Source organism: Gymnodraco acuticeps, unplaced genomic scaffold (genome assembly GCF_902827175.1).
Source record: "Gymnodraco acuticeps unplaced genomic scaffold, fGymAcu1.1, whole genome shotgun sequence".
NCBI lineage: Eukaryota > Metazoa > Chordata > Actinopteri > Perciformes > Bathydraconidae > Gymnodraco > Gymnodraco acuticeps.
The window spans coordinates 29735-46869 of NW_022990270.1; positions in this window are offsets into that span (position 1 = coordinate 29735).

Sequence of the window (17135 nt, forward strand, 5' to 3'; positions counted from 1 at the left end):
ATTTATATATTATATTTCCCAGGGAAGTTTCTTCAGGATTTGCATTCTCTAGTTAAGTCATATATCCTTATTTGCTTTTGCAGGTCAAAAGATTTCCAAAACTGTTGGTAGAATTTAAAAAAAAATTGTGTTTTGTTTTAAATCCCCAAAATTGCTTTGTTGAGAATTATTTTAGAGTAGATTCGAATTGTATTTAATAAAAAATAATTCAATATATCTGTCGGTGCAACCTGTAGATGGCGTCATTGCTCTTACTCTGAGTCCACACAGGTAGAACACATGTTTTATTCAACTGAATCTGCATCAATAATACACGAAATATAAAGAAATGTAAATATGTAACATTATTGTATTTTGTTCTACTTGCGTTATTGATTTTTATTTTATTTTTCTTGTACAGAAAGAAATCTATTTAAAAAAAGTGTCCCGAGGATTACTTTAAAATATATGTTATTTCTTCCTCCCATTATTCAAGAAAAAATATCTCAAGTAAAAAAAATCACAATAAATGACTCTATTTTCCCCATTCACAATATCTCTTATGAAAAGGCAATATTCAATACAGGCTCTATTTACCTACACAAGTATACCATGAGCTTATCTTGTCTTCGACCAGTTCAAATCTATTACCGTTAGAGACATTGCATATTTGTATTAATTATGTGAAATATAATCAAGTGTTAAATCAGACTTTAGTTCCACCTGGAGTAAATCCACCAGCTACCCTGCAGTATACAAAGTCATTCAAACTAACTGCACCTTTACCAGCTTTGAGAACACTTTAATGATCAATAATTATAAAACACATCATATATATTATTCTGAAATGGACCAATCTGCACAATGACTACTTTTACTGTCGCTACTTTAACTATATTTTGATGATAATAATTTTCTGCAATACCTGAGTACTTCTCCCCCCTCTTATTTTTTATCCTGCACCATTGAGCCTAAACAACAACAAAAAGCGTGCGCGAGAGACCTTGACTGGAGGAGGGGCATCGTCGCATCGACACTTGTAGCAGCGCGAGGACCACAGTAACCTCCACGCGCTCATCTGTGTAGGTCTGTCCTCCTTAAATCCGTCAGGTAAGACCCTCAAACTTCTCTAAATATTTAAAAATAAGGTCTTCTGGACTGGTGCACGCTTTACCACCTGAAACCAAATGTTGCTCCTCGCTGCGTGAGGAAACAGTCGCTTCGCTGGTTAACAAAAACATTTAAAACACGGATTCATTTTTCAAAGCCTAAAAGTTTCCACCTATGTGAAAATATTTGGGTCGAAGTTTTGACTAAAGGTGTGCATTTTGCTTGAGTTTGATGTCACACATTTCGACTATTTTGGGCGGTTTTGTGTTGCCTTTTCACCTGGCTGCTCTTGTCATCCTTTATGTGTTCATTTCGTGGTAATTTTAGATTTAAATAATGTGCTTTCTCACCGAAAATGAGGAGTTTTAAGTTGATATGTTCAGCAGGAAGGGAACAGAAGAGACAGATATCACAATATGAGCTGATAGAGCTGTCTTTATTCTTGTTATTTCCCTTTTTATGATCCTCACAGGTTGTTGAGTCCCTAACGTTATATTACCGATCAACACAATACGATATATTGTCCAACATGTGTCAAAATGTAATCAGTGTGTCACGCAAATGTATTGATTTATCTTTAAAACCTCATCTTTTCTGCTACCAGGAGTCATCTAGTATCAGTCACTTGGTGTTCTTCCGAATAAGCCTGACCCCGAAATACCATCACAGCAGGAAATGCTTATTTTGAAGTCTTTTTCAGACGTGTGCAGACGTGCTGCTGTGTTGTCTTAAGATGGTAACTTTAAAGATGTTATCTCTGCATATCTCTTCCTGGAACAGTTTGCTGGTGGGCTTTGCAGAACGAAATGAGTGATCTAGTTTAACAGTCAGTGCTTCTTAAAAAAAACTACCACATTAATCCATTTTGAGAAATAGAAATGACAGCTTCCTGTTTTAATATAGCATGTACAAAAGTGGCCAAGTCTTCACAGACAGCTTTAATGTTAATACTGCACCTTGAAGTGTATTTCCCCAATAACACAACAAGATGTATCATGAGATACATCATTACATAATAACTTTAGTTCAAACTACTGTCATTATAGAAATATTCCTGATTAACCGTGTGCTTTTTCTGTCAGTAGCACATCACAGTGGCTGTAGTAGTTACCTCGAAAAGAGAATTGCATTATTGTCTCATTTTGTTGTTTCAGAGGAGAAAGTGTTTTCTAAGCGGACAACAATGGGTCTTGTTTCATCCTGACATTTTTCTCCCTTTTTTAAAACAAACATAAAAGTGTCATTTTTTATGCTTGTACAATAAATGCAACCATGAAACTTAGAAGTAAAGAAAATAATGGATGCATTTTCCATACATTGGCTGACTTTACGTGCATCAATGTGTACTATAATGACGTATAGATGATATCAATAGTTGAAGATTCTTGTTTTTCCTCCTATTACTCGACTTATCGTTGCAGCTTTTACTAGATTTTATGACTTTATTGATCTCAAATATTGGAATGTTGTCACTGCAGCATGTAAACAAGGCTTTGCACAAAGTTAAAGAAGAATAAACCATCCTTTTACTAACATTTACTGTAACACATAATCTGGACGATAATATAAATATTATTGCCAGTCAATGTGTTTTTTTTCACTCAGTGATGCATTTCCTCAGCTGCAACTATGTTGTAAATGAGTTTTAAAGTGGACCTTTCCTGATATCATCGTGTACTTTAAACAGTAGATAAAAGGGAAGTCTTCGCGGCAACAAGAGATTGTGTAGCTTTTCTCCTGTCTTGAGAAAGCATCTTATGCCACTGTGTGTTTCTTCACCCAGTTCTGCAGATTAAAGCTGTTTGATCAAGCTTATAGCTATTGCTGTTTGCAATGTGGAAACCCCGGGGTTAGATGATGCAGAGAACTCAATACATTTACCCTCATGTGTGTGTCCATATTGACACCATGACAGACGTGTGTGTGTGTCATTTGGATGGTTACATCACTAATCCTTTTGTCAGCTCTGCTCTAATAAACGGAGTTAGCTTCTTCATTTGTTTACAACTTAATTGTCATTTCCTGCAGAAGTGCATGTACTAAAATACTGCATAACCTATGGAAGTACAGCCAGTACTACAGTACAAGTGATGCTATAAGTAAAAGTATAAAGAGGTTATGAATTGAACTATACTTAAGGAATTAGAGAATAGAGCTGTAACAGTATAAGGAACAAATACAGTTGGTAATACTTACATTTTACTTCCCGAACATAGTGACATCACTATGTAACTACGCTCTTCTATTGGCTAACACTTGAACACATTGTACATGATAGGCCGAGGGGCGGGACATCTGGTTGACCAATCACAACAGAGCCGGCCAGCTAACCAATCAGAGCAGACTGGGCTCTGGTTTCAGACAGAGGGTGAAAAGAGGTGCTGCAGCACAGGCAGTATGAGAAAAATAAAGAGCTTTTTGAACATTAAAGCATGGAGACATGTAGAGACACTACATACTGATATACACCTGAACATCAGCAGGAGAGGACTCTTTAAAGTAGAGACACTACATACTGATATACACCTGAACATCAGCAGGAGAGGACTCTTTAAAGTAGAGACACTACATACTGATATGAACCTGAACATCAGCAGGAGAGGACTCTTTAAAGTAGAGACACTACATACTGATATGAACCTGAACATCAGCAGGAGAGGACTCTTTAAAGTAGAGGCACTACATACTGATATGAACCTGAACATCAGCAGGAGAGGACTCTTTAAAGTAGAGACACTACATACTGATATGAACCTGAACATCAGCAGGAGAGGACTCTTTAAAGTAGAGATGCTACATACTGATATACACCTGAACATCAGCAGGAGAGGACTCTTTAAAGTAGAGACACTACATACTGATATGAACCTGAACATCAGCAGGAGAGGACTCTTTAAAGTAGAGGCACTACATACTGATATGAACCTGAACATCAGCAGGAGAGGACTCTTTAAAGTAGAGACACTACATACTGATATGAACCTGAACATCAGCAGGAGAGGACTCTTTAAAGTAGAGACACTACATACTGATATGAACCTGAACATCAGCAGGAGAGGACTCTTTAAAGTACAGGCACTACATACGGATATGAACCTGAACATCAGCCAGGAGAGGACTCTTTAAAGTAGAGGACACTACATACGGAGATGACACCTGAGACATCAGCAGGAGAGGACTCTTTAAAGTAGAGACACTACTACTGATATACACATGAACATCAGGCAGGAGAAGGAACTCTTAAATGTAGAGACACTACATACTGATATAACACCTGAATATCAGCAGGGAGAGCACTCTTGAAAGGAGAAGGAGACAGCTACATACTGTATTACACCTGAACATCAGCAGGAGAGGACATCTTTAAAGTAGAGACACTACATACTGATTATACACCTGAACATCAGCAGGAGAGGGATCTTTAAAGTAAGAGACACTACAGTACTGATCTACACCTGAACATCAGCAGGAGAGGACTCTTTAAAGTAGAGACACTACATACTGATATGAACCTGAACATCAGCAGGAGAGGGACTCTTTAAAGTAGAGGGACACTACATACTGATATACACCTGAACATCAGCAGGAGATAACTCTTTAAAAGTAGAGACAACTACATACTGATATACACCTGAAACATCAGCAGGAGAGGACTCTTTAAAGTAGAGACAAACTACATACTGATATACACCTGAACATCAGCAGGAGAGGACTCTTAAAGTAGAGACACTACAGACTGATATACACCTGAACATCAGCAGGGAGAGACTCTTTAAAGTAGAGACACTACATACTGATATACACCTACACATCAGCAGGAGAGGACTCTTTAAAGTAGAGACACTACATACTGATATACACCTGAACATCAGCAGGAGAGGACTCTTTAAAGTAGAGACACTACATACTGATATACACCTGAACATCAGCAGGAGAGGACTCTTTAAAGTAGAGACACTACATACTGATATGAACCTGAACATCAGCAGGAGAGGGACTCTTTAAAGTAGAGACACTACATACTGATATACACCTGAACATCAGCAGGAGAGGACTCTTTAAAGTAGAGACACTACATACTGATATGAACCTGAACATCAGCAGGAGAGGACTCTTTAAAGTAGAGACACTACATACTGATATACACCTGAACATCAGCAGGAGAGGACTCTTTAAAGTAGAGACACTACATACTGATATACACCTGAACATCAGCAGGAGAGGACTCTTTAAAGTAGAGACACTACATACTGATATACACCTGAACATCAGCAGGAGAGGACTCTTTAAAGTAGAGACACTACAGACTGATATACACCTGAACATCAGCAGGAGAGGACTCTTTAAAGTAGAGACACTACATAGCAGGAGAGGGACTCTTTAAAGTAGAGACACTACATACTGATATGAACCTGAACATCAGCAGGAGAGGGACTCTTTAAAGTAGAGCACTACATACTGATATGAACCTGAACATCAGCAGGAGAGGACTCTTTAAAGTAGAGACACTACATACTGATATGAACCGGAACTCAGCAGGAGAGGACTCTTTAAAGTAGAGACAACTACATACTGATATGAACCTGAACATCAGCAGGAGAGGACTCTTTAAAGTAGAGCACTACATACTGATATGAACCTGAACATCAGCAGGAAGAGGGAACTCTTTAAGTAGAGACACTACATACTGATATACACCTGAACATCAGCAGGAGAGGACTCTTTAAAGTAGAGACACTTACCATACTGATATACACCTGAACATCAGGCAGGAGAGGACTCTTTAAAGTAGAGACCTACAATACTGATATACACCTGAACATCAGCAGGAGAGGACTCTTTAAAGTAGAGACGCTACATACTGATATGACACCTGAACATCAGCAGGAGAGGACTCTTTAAAGTAGACACACTACATACTGAATAGACTGAACATCAGCAGGAGAGGACTCTTTACAGTAGAGACACTACATACTGATATACACCCTCTGAACATCAGCAGGAGAGGACTCTTTTAAAGTAGAGGACCACTAATACTGATATGAACCCTGAACATCAGCAGGAGAGGACTCTTTAAAGTAGAGGCACACTACATACTGATACTGAACCTGAACATCAGCAGGAGAGGACTCTTTAAAGTAGAGACCACTACATACTGATATGAACCCTGAACATCAGCAGGAGAGGACTCTTTAAAGTAGAGACACTACATACTGATATGAACCTGAACATCAGCAGGAGAGGACTCTTTAAAGTAGAGGCACTACATACTGATATGACACCTGAACATCAGCAGGAGAGAACTCTTTAAAAGTAGAGGACACTACATACTGAATATACACCTGAACATCAGCAGGAGAGGACTCTTTAAAGTAGAGACACTACATACTGATATACACCTGAAACATCAGCAGGAGAGGACTCTTTAAAGTAGAGACACTACATACTGATATACACCTGAACATCAGCAGGAGAGGACTCTTTAAAGTAGAGACACTACATACTGATATGAACCTGAACATCAGCAGGAGAGGACTCTTTAAAGTAGAGACACTACATACTGATCTTACACCTGAACATCAGCAGGAGAGGACTCTTTAAAGTAGAGACACTACATACTGATATACACCTGAACATCAGCAGGAGAGGACTCTTTAAAGTAGAGACACTACATACTGATATGAACCTGAACATCAGCAGGAGAGGACTCTTTAAAGTAGAGGCACTACATACTGATATACACCTGAACATCAGCAGGAGAGGACTCTTTAAAGTAGAGACACTACATACTGATATACACCTGAACATCAGCAGGAGGAGGACTCTTTAAAGTAGAGACACTACATACTGATATACACCTGAACATCAGCAGGAGAGGACTCTTTAAAGTAGAGACACTACAGACTGATATACACCTGAACATCAGCAGGAGAGGACTCTTTAAAGTAGAGACACTACATACTGATATACACCTGAACATCAGCAGGAGAGGACTCTTTAAAGTAGAGACACTACATACTGATATACACCTGAACATCAGCAGGAGAGGACTCTTTAAAGTAGAGACACTACATACTGATATGAACCTGAACATCAGCAGGAGAGGACTCTTTAAAGTAGAGGCACTACATACTGATATGAACCTGAACATCAGCAGGAGAGGACTCTTTAAAGTAGAGACACTACATACTGATATACACCTGAACATCAGCAGGAGAGGACTCTTTAAAGTAGAGACACTACATACTGATATGAACCTGAACATCAGCAGGAGAGGACTCTTTAAAGTAGAGACACTACATACTGATATACACCTGAACATCAGCAGGAGAGGACTCTTTAAAGTAGAGACACTACATACTGATATAGACCTGAACATCAGCAGGAGAGGACTCTTTAAAGTAGAGACACTACAGAATGATATACACCTGAACATCAGCAGGAGAGGACTCTTTAAAGTAGAGAGGACACTACATACTGATATACACTGAACATCAGCAGGAGAGGACTCTTTAAAGTAGAGGACACTACTATCTGATATACACCTGTGAACATCAGCAGGGGGGAGATGACTCTTTAAAGTAGAGGACACTACAGACTTGATATACACCTGAACATCAGCAGGAGAGGACTCTTTAAAGTGAGAGGACACTACACTACTGATATGAACCTGAACATCAGCAGGATGAGGACTCTTTAAAGTAGAGGCACTACATACTGATATGAACCTGAACATCAGCAGGAGAGGACTCTTTAAAGTAGAAGAGACACTACATACAGATATACACCTGAACCTCAGCAGGAGAGGACTCCTTAAGTAGAGACACTACATAATGATATACACCTGAACATCAGGCAGGAGAGGACTCTTTAAAGTAGAGACACTACATACTGATATGAACCTGAACATCAGCAGGAGAGGACTCTTTAAAGTAGAGCACTACATACTGATATGAACCTGAACATCAGCAGGAGAGGACTCTTTAAAGTAGAGGACACTACATACTGATATACACCTGAACATCAGCAGGAGAGGACTCTTTAAAGTAGAGACACTACATACTGATATGAACCTGAACATCAGCAGGAGAGGACTCTTTAAAGTAGAGACACTACATACTGATATGAACCTGAACATCAGCAGGAGAGGACTCTTTAAAGTAGAGACACTACATACTGATACTGAACCTGAACATCAGCAGGAGATGGACCTCTTTAAAGTAGAGACACTACATACTGATATACACCTGAACATCAGCAGGAGAGGACTCTTTAAAGTAGAGGACACTACATATGATAATGAACCTTGAACATCACGAGGAGAGGACTCTTTAAAGTAGAGCAACTACATACTGATATGAACCTGAACATCAGCAGGAGATGACTCTTTAAAGTAGAGACACTACATACTGATATACACCTGAACATCAGCAGGAGAGGACTCTTTAAAGTAGAGACACTACATACTGATATGAACCTGAACATCAGCAGGAGAGGACTCTTTAAAGTAGAGACACTACATACTGATATGACACCTGAACATCAGCAGGAGAGGACTCTTTAAAGTAGAGACACTACATACTGATATGAACCTGAACATCAGCAGGAGAGGACTCTTTAAAGTAGAGACACTACATACTGATATGACACCTGAACATCAGCAGGAGAGGACTCTTTAAAGTAGAGACACTACATACTGATATGAACCTGAACATCAGCAGGAGAGGACTCTTAAAGTAGAGACACTACATACTGATATACACCTGAACATAGCAGGAGAGGACTCTTTAAAGTAGAGACACTACATACTTGATATACACCCTGAACATCAGCAGGAGAGGACTCTTTAAAGTAGAGGACACTACATACTGATATGAACCTGAACATTAGCATATTATATTTTATCTATCTTTAAATAATTTGAGAAACTGGATTTTCTAATTTTACAGACCAATCAATGAATCCAGAAAATAAGTTAGTTGCAGCCCTACTTGTGTCTTTTTCACAAACGTAAAGAAATACATAGGGTTAAAAATCAAGTGCCAGAGCATGGAGGGCTTGATCTGACGTATGGAGCTCTTTTGTTGGAGCACAAAAGGTGTTTGACCCTGCGGAGCGGCACTACAGTAGACTGGGGTCACATTCTTGGTCGTGGATCAGCGGATCAATGCACCGCGGTGATTCTTCTGCCGGATTGTGACACATAACATATGTTGGCATTTGCTGTTGGTGCGCAATTACCCATTGTGCTGCTGCGATGTATCTCATTCGGAAACGATGGGAAGCTTGTTGTGATTGTCCATGTTATTAGATTATTTTTTACAGTTTGATGGATCTGGACAGGGACCGCTTGTTGAGGGGTTGTACAGCTCACACACACACACGTGCACACACACACACACACACACACACACACACACACACACACACACACACACACACACACACACGGATCTGTACTTTGGAGTGACAGATTGTGCTGTGCTCATCATTGTTTTGCGACGGGCCTCATAATAACCAGTGGTGGACTTGTTTTGTGCTTCTTTTTTCCTCCGTCATGCAAGCTCAGCTGACCGTGGAGAGCAGCAGTTGTTCCCAAAGTGACGTTTTACGACTTTACAGGGTCTGTCAGGAAGGCTTGTCCAAATTAGAGCGTCTATTTTTAGAGAATCTTTAAGTTTCAGGTTACATATTCTCTGCCCGTCGTGTCATGTCACACCCATAGTAAAAACTAGGATGCAATTGGAGTGTGCGGGACAAATTGATTTAGTCTAATGTGCATTGATTTAAGTGTCATCATCATACATCTATATCCTTTTGGGGTGTACTGTTACAATGACCAGGCTTTGGTTCCTGACTAAGGCCCCATTTACACGGAAATGAAAATGAACCGAATTCGATATCAAAAAAGTCTTCCGTTCACACGCTATCGGCTCAATAAACGTGTCAGTTCACACGAGACCGCTCGACCCTGTGGAGACGCTGTAGTACATATGCCAGGCCTGTAAGTGGCGCTGTACTTCCGCCACAAAATACACCAAAAGCAGCGAAGAAGACCCCCCGAGTATGGTTGCCATGGTTGCCTGGTTGCCCTTCTGTTTATTCTCCACGGTGGATTTAGCAACATGTAGTTTTCCATGTCCACTTGTTGCTGATGGTTGTGGTAGAGGAGCTGTAGATTTTGCACTAACATCTAGCTAGTAGCTACTGACCATGCTACAGCAGTGAGCAGCAGAGAGGCGGGGCTATGGCTTCATCGTTATCAGGAAAATTATCGTATAGGACGTACACACGGAGCCGTTTGCCCAGAGCGTTCTGTCCGCAGATCTATCCACCTTGGGGCCCGTTATCGTTTGAGGGGTCCGTTTCCGCGGTTCCGTTACGGCCTCGTGTGAACGAACGGGCTATACGCGAGAGAAAAGTAGCGGATACACCCCGAACCGTATCCATGTAAATGGGCCTAAGATGTGCCTTTTCTTTTCTGGACAAATAACAAAAACAAGGGTTAACTTTGAGTTTTGACTCTAACATGAATAAAGTATTCAGATTTTTCCTTCAATCACCTCGTTGAAAAGGTTGATACAAGTATTTCACAAAGTTTAAAAGCAGGTGTGTGTCTCCTTCTGACCATGTTTGTCGTTTGGGCTCTCAGTTTGTTTGTGTACAACTCACAAGGCGGGACAATGAGACACATGTGGAAAAAAAACCAATTGAGATGGGTCTTCTGTATGCGCTGAATATATGTCCAAAGAATGCTCCAAAACCTGAGAAATATCACCATGTCACACGTTTTAACGGGGAATAATGCTAGTATCAGAATAAGGTTGTTAGCATGACCTTTTATTGCATTCAAAATGTAGTAATATTCAGAATAATATTGTAATATTACTTCAATCACTAGTGCCAAAGAGAAGGCTGCTTCCCTTATAAAACGCCTATACACAAATTGCTGAAACCCACGTGCATTGACATACAGAGACAGTGGCAGGAAGTATGGGGAACCTCCACAGGAAATGGGCGTGTGACATCTCGCAGGTTTTCTTTAGAAGTAGGGTTGACACCGTACATTATGTCAGTTACACGGAAAAATGTGCTCTCCTTCTGCTCCTTTCAACGTCTGCAGTCAAATGTATCAGATCTGTTTTGTTATAAAGGTCTAGACTGACTAGACTACATAAAGGACTAGACTACACAACCACAGGAAGGTATCGGGGAATGTCTGATTTGTGCATTAATGCTGGAGTAAACCCTAACCCTAACCCTACAGCCTGGTATGTTCAGAATTGTCAAAGCTGATCATCACACAAAAGCTGTGTTCCCATTTAGTTTTCCAAGCGAATTTTGAACCAACTTTTGAGATGTTGCAACAAAGTAATCCGTAATATGTTTGTGTCTATCAACTGGTTTTGGGTAAGTAATGATTGCATAGCTATAATCTCTGAATAAAAGACCAGAAACAAAACAAGTTATACTTCTTTCCTATCGAAGAAAGAAAAATGGACAGAGCTGTTTAGGGATTTGTTACAATCATAATCTCGATTATTTGGGTCAATAATTGATATCACGATTATTAAAAACGATTATCCATTTACTTTGAAAACATCCATTTATTGAAAAGAAAATGTTGAACAGTATGTTTTTAACAGTTGATTACCCTGAACTTTAACTTTAAGTATAATTCAACTGAAGAACCAATACAAAAAATAATCCTTTTTTTCTTTGTTTTTTTAAATAAAAAGTTTTATTTCGATTATGTTGTTTTCATAATCGTTGCAAGCCAAAATCGTAATTGCGATTAAAATACGATTAATTGAGCAGCCCTATCCGCTAGTATATGCCCTGTCCGAAGACGAAGCATTTTCACGTAATTGAATAATAACATTTTCACGTAATTGAATAATAACATTTTCACGTAATTGAATAATAAGAAACAGCTGCAAGTCGTGAGAGTTAAATGTCTAAGCTACAACAGAATTTATTCGGCAAATCCATTTTTAAAATGCATGTAGTTCAGGGGTGCCCACACTTTTTCAGCTTGGGAGCTACTTTTAAAATGACCAAGCCCGAAATATCTACCTACAGTGGCGCCCCTGCCCAATCTGTGTCGCGAGCGCGACGGGGGGGGGGGGGGGCCCTCATAACTGCATGAACCCGTATGGCACAATACAACTCAGACTGGCTTACCTGTCCGTCAATGAAGTGGCAAACGCCGTAGTAAGGATGGATGATAGGCTAACTTAAAAAAAAATATATATACTTTTTATTTTTTCAATGCCATGCGATCTACGCACACTACCTTTGCGATCGACGTATTGGGCACCCCTGATATTGGGGTGCCTGCATGCATAAAAGCGTTTTTTAAATCTGAGGTTTAATTAAATTGCAGTGTTTTATACAGCTTTTGTGATGTAATGTGAATGGAAACACGGCTACTGTACTCTATCTACTGCTGAAGACCAAAGACAAACAAACGACGGCTGTCAATGCTACCGCGTTAACACTCACGATACATCTGGACACCTACACGCATTAAAAAAATGTACCTTAATGAATCACATTATCAAGTGTCCGGCAGTGGCTCAGTCAGTAGGGGCTTGGACTGTGACCTAAATATGGAGTGTGGACTGCTACTTGGAGAGGTTCCAGTTCACCTCCTGCCCTGCCGTGGTGCCCTTGAGCAAGGCACCGGACACCCCCCACTCCCATTGCTCCCTGGGCGCTGTCCAATAGCTGCCCACTGCTCCTAGTACTAGACTCCTGGTACTAGGATGGGTTAAATGCAGAGAACACATTTCACTGTGTGTGCTGTTGCTCTGCATGTGAGACCATTAAAGAGGGTTTCATCCCTCCATATTCTATTCTATCTATTAAGTTAGACTCCAACTTCCTCCTGTAATACAACATTGGACGTTTACCATGAATTGCATGGCAGAAAGAGAAGAAATTGGCATAAGCTACATTGACTGGAGGCCAATGGAAATCAGTAAGAACACTTCCTCGGTGTAACGGCACATCTGGTCCATGACAAACGTCCTGCACTCGTTTGCTTTAGATGCGATGAAAATGGAAGAAAGGCATTTTGTTTGAACAATGCAGAGGATATCGGAAAGGCTCACCACTGTGGGAACAGATAGTGCTGGCAATATGATACCAGCAGAAAAAATGTGCTCTGTGTAGCACACATGATACAGAGGGGAATCACCGCGGCTTTGTCGAAGCTTTGGCTCAGTGTCGAAAAATGTATGCCAATAATTCAGTAAGCATGTTTTAATAAAGTAAAACACCCTCAGATTTCTCATACCATGCATGTCTTTATCAAATCATGTGTATTGTTTTATCTCCCCCAACAATACTAGTTGGGGGATTTTAAATGTTAAACTTGTGATAATCAGGACAAGGTCTTCCAGTAGAGAAAAGGCATCCTGCTCTGTCTTCTCTAAACACTGGCACAGAGGCAAGAGGCGCACTAATAGACATTTTCTGTTGTCATTAGACCAGATGATGTTTGCCAAATGCTTCTAGCCACCCATAAGCTCGATGATTTCCCTCCTCTTCCTCTCTTTGTCTCTCATCCTCACTTTCAAGCCGTCTCTCTCTCTCTCCTCTTCAGGCTTGAAATGAGGAAGGTTGCTCTTGTTGGACATTGTGCTAATCCCTGAATACTCACTGGGGACAAATCGGACTCATTATCTCAGACTCTGGTGCTCCCAGCCAGAGATCAACACTAATCCTTTCCTCAGCACAGCCTTACCCATGCATCTTAGTAATGCTCCTTCTCTTTTCCTGTGTAGCGTCAATGCAAACGACGAGACATTTATTTATATTCTGATCATTCTCAGGTTCATATCAGTATGTAGTGTCTCTACTGGGACATGTCTCCATGCTTTAATGTTCAAAAAGCTCTTTATTTCGAGAGCTCTGTTGTGATTGGTCAAACGCTTGGAGATGTCCCGCCCCTTAGCCTATCACGAAAAACCAATAGTGTTGCGTAGTGATGTTACCATGTTACAGAAGTAAACATAGGAATCCAATGGATGTGTTTCAGACTGCCGGCCATTTACATGCTCAAAATGATATGATGATATGATGATATGATATACTTTATTAATCCTCGTGGGGAAATCCTTTCTCTGCATTTGACCCATCCTAGTGTTAGGAGCAGTGTGCTGCCATTTTGAACGGCGCCCGGGGAGCAGTGTAGGGAACGGTGCCTTGCTCAGGGACACCTCGGTAGCACTTGGTCTTGCCGGGACTTGAACTGGTGACCTTCCAGTTGCCAAGCCAAGTCCCTATCGACTTCGCCACCACCGAAAACCTATACAACCCCAAAAAGCACAATTAGCATAATAGGCCCCTTTACCAGAACAAAACCTTTAGAGGGGATTTTGTGGCAGTTGTATGAAAGACAAAGACGTCCACTTTTAGCTTCAAACATCACGTTTATTCCAGACATATTCATAATGCACTTTTGGCCACACACGTCATGTCACGTTTTAAGCGAGTAAATACAGGTATAAAAACAGAGCAAAAACATTGGTCACCAGATCCTCTGTCAGTGATTCATTTCCACCAAAATGTCTCGATTGTTTTTACTCTGCTTAAGCTTGTCTGATCTTTTGAAAGTGAGCCTAACCTCATGTCAATACCTGCTGGGGAGTTTAGTTTGAGGGTGAGGGTGGAGATGACCTTTACTTGGGTGATGCCCCTCTCTCCATCTCTCCGTCCCAGGATTTCCCTCATTGTGCTGTGAAACAGTAGAAATCTTTCTCACTGTAAAAAAAACTGGTTGTGGGTTCGCTAAAGCCACGAAAAGTTCAACGTTTTCTATCATTGACATCAATAAATCAGCTGGAGACTCTCATGTTTTAACCGTCCAATGGAATCCATGGGAAGACTCTTTTTCTTAATTGGGCTGTTTTGAAACACACAAGTCCTTTTCAGCTTGCAACCATGTTAATTCATGCAGTTCAAATAATCAATTAGAGCTTGATATAATGACTCACTGTGGAAAGATTGAGCATCACACAGTCCTCACAGTCAGCCCTTAGACCCAGAGATCTAGATCAGAAGATAACGACTGTCAGCTGCCCCTTTATTTTACAAGCTATGTCACGCCAAATCCGTACAAATGAATAAGTAGCAGCGGCCGTAATCATATTTTCCTCCTGAAACACAAATCATCACTTGTCAAAAGTGTATCACTGGTATGAACTGGTGTCTGCAGGGATCAAATGAAAAGCACATTTCAAATCTGTTTCATCATTTTTGAAAAGCTCCAATTAGTGTATAAACCTTTTTTATTTTTTACCAAGTAACTGACTATCCGGAGGTGCAGTTAGGGTCGCAGAGGGGCGGAACATTTCCGGTAAATTTCCATTTTATTTATGGGAACTAACTGGGAATTGAGGGTAATGTAATCAAATTGTATCATTTTATTTTGAAATGCGCCGTTGCAACTTCCGACTGATATCGATAGAGCGGGTAACATATGAGCACAGCCCTCTGTGGATGTCAGCATGAGCAAAAGAAAGGTATCTGAGGAAAATCGTGTTTTCCAAGAAAAGTGGGAGAAAGAATATATTTTCACTGAATTCAGGGGTAACCACCATGTTGAGTATGTTTGCAGACCGTTGCTGTAATGAAAGTAAGCAACTTGAGCCGCCACTACTACTAGTTTGTGTGTGTGTGTGTTCCAAGTGAATCTGCGGCCCCCTGGTGGCCAGTACATAAGTGATGTGGCCCCCACCACCATACAAGTTGCCCATCCCTGCTGTAGGGGGTGTGGTCTCAATAGCCATGCAGTAAGCAGTGTGCTATGTGCATGTGATTGAGGAATGGCATGTATTACTTTGTTTTAGTCGAGATTAAGCTAAAATATACTTTCCCCAACTATATTTAAGTTCCCTATGAAGAGCCAACCTTCAATTTTTAAAATGCCTAGTTTATTCCCGTTTATTCCCGTTAATTCCCATGGAAAGTTTCCATCTTTGAAAATTCCCGGAATGTTGCGACCCTAGGTGCAATACAGTGACTCATGGCTAGGCATGTTTTATGACTGTTTTGAGTAGCGTGGATATTTTCTATCTGTTGGGTCTGCAAGTTCAGACATGCTGGTCCGTTCAAACGGAAACTGTAATTTCAAGACCGTCTTCTTGCAACAGAGGTCCAGGAATGAGTCCTAAAACCCGGAGATTAGATGGCATTTTACCTCTTTAGATTCCCTTGTCTTACAGTGAACGTGTTTTGAATGTGTTTTATAGAAGCTGAAAATAATATATGTTAACAAAAGCCGAACATATATAAAATACATCAGTAAATACTCCACTGGTAAATACTTTCACTGTGTGTGCTCTGCATGTGTGACCATTACAGAGGGTTTCATCCCTCCCTATTGTATTCTATTCTACATATAAGATAAGATAAGATGGACCTTTATTAATCCCTGTGAGGAAATTCAGTAGTTCAAACAGCAACAGGGTAAGGATGAAAAACAGGACAGCACAGATTTAGTAAAATTATAAAAAAAAATTATATATATATTTATATATAGCACCAAATTGCAACTAATCTATATCTACTGTCACTTTTCACATTGAACATGTGCTCTTTTATTAAATAAACTAAACGCTTTCATTTTAAGTTGTGAGTTTAGTGTTTTTGACCCTAAGAAGGTAGCACCCCCCCAAAGCAGTAAACCTAGGGGAAACACTAAGTTGATTCCAATATCGGCAAAATTCTGCAATTTTCAATACCTTGGTTGATTATTGATAAAATACTAATCCCATGTACTTCAACACATATTCCTTTTATTACCGAACGCATCGTGGTTTTTGATGCAAGAACCAACTCTTATTGCACTATTTCACGATTTCACTATTTTCTTTTTTGTATTTACTTGCACTATTTTTCTGTTTTCAGTTTTATTGTGTTGCACTGTTGGAGCAGCCTGTGATCGTCATAACTACACTGTAGCTATGTTCGTGTGACTATGGACTGACGGCTTCAGGCCGGGTAATATTGCACTTTATTGGCGTGATTGCACAGTA